Below are 1,454 nucleotides of genomic sequence, written 5' to 3' on the forward strand. Positions count from 1 at the left end.
AGAGTAGCAGCCGTGTTAGTCTGTATCCGCAAAAAGAACAGGAGTACGTGTGGTACCTTAGAGACTAACAAATTTATTAGAGCATAAGCTTTCGTGGGCTACAACCCACTTCTTCGGATGCATATTGAGTGAAACATATCGAGGAGATATATATACACACATACAGAGAGCATGAACAGGTGGGAGTTGTCTTACCAACTCTGAGAGGCCAATTAAGTAAGAGAAAAAAAACTTTTGAAGTGATAATCAAGGTAGCCAAGTACAGACAGTTTGATAAGAAGCAAGTGTGAGAATACTTACAAGGGGAGATAGATTCAATGTTTGTAATGGCTCAGCCATTCCCAATCCCTATTTAGCCCTGAGTTGATTGTGTCTAGTTTGCATATCAATTCCAGCTCAGCAGTCTCTCGTTGGAGTCTGTTTTTGAAGTTTTTCTGTTTTAAGATAGCCACCCGCAGGTCTGTCATAGAATGGCCAGACAGGTTAAAGTGTTCTCCCACTGGTTTTTGAGTATTATGATTCCTGATGTCAGATTTGTGTCCATTAATTCTTTTGCGTAGAGACTGTCCGGTTTGGCCAATGTACATGGCAGAGGGGCATTGCTGGCACATGATGGCATATATCACATTGGTAGATGTGCAGGTGAACGAGCCCCTGATGGTATGGCTGATGTGATTAGGCCCTATGATGGTGTCACTTGAATAGATATGTGGACAGAGTTGGCATCGGGCTTTGTTACAAGGATAGGTTCCAGGGTCAGTGTTTTTGTTCAGTGATGTGTGGTTGCTGGTGAGTATTTGCTTTAGGTTGGGGGGTTGTCTGTAAGCGAGGACAGGTCTGTCTCCCAAGATCTGTGAGAGTAAAGGATCATCTTTCAGGATAGGTTGTAGATCTCTGATGATGCGCTGGAGAGGTTTTAGTTGGGGGCTGAAGGTGACAGCTAGTGGTGTTCTGTTATTTTCTTTGTTGGGCCTGTCTTGTAGGAGGTGACTTCTGGGTACTCGTCTGGCTCTGTCAATCTGTTTTTTCACTTCAGCAGGTGGGTATTGTAGTTTTAAGAATGCTTGATAGAGATCTTGTAGGTGCTTGTCTCTATCTGAGGGATTGGAGCAAATGCGGTTATATCTTAGAGCTTGGCTGTAGACAATGGATCGTGTGGTGTGTCCTGGATGGAAGCTGGAGGCATGTAGGTAAGTGTAGCGGTCAGTAGGTTTCCGGTATAGGGTGGTATTTATGTGACCATCGCTTATTAGCACAGTAGTGTCCAGGAAATGGACCGCTTGTGTGGATTGATCTAGGCTGAGGTTGATGGTGGGATGGAAATTATTGAAATCATGGTGGAATTCCTCAAGGGCTTCTTTTCCATGGGTCCAGATGATGAAGATGTCATCAATGTAGCGCAAGTAGAGTAGGGGCGTTAGGGGACGAGAGCTAAGGAAGCGTTGTTCTAAGTC

Source organism: Terrapene carolina, unplaced genomic scaffold (genome assembly GCF_002925995.2).
Source record: "Terrapene carolina triunguis isolate 2854851 unplaced genomic scaffold, T_m_triunguis-2.0 Scaffold868, whole genome shotgun sequence".
Lineage (NCBI taxonomy): Eukaryota > Metazoa > Chordata > Testudines > Emydidae > Terrapene > Terrapene triunguis.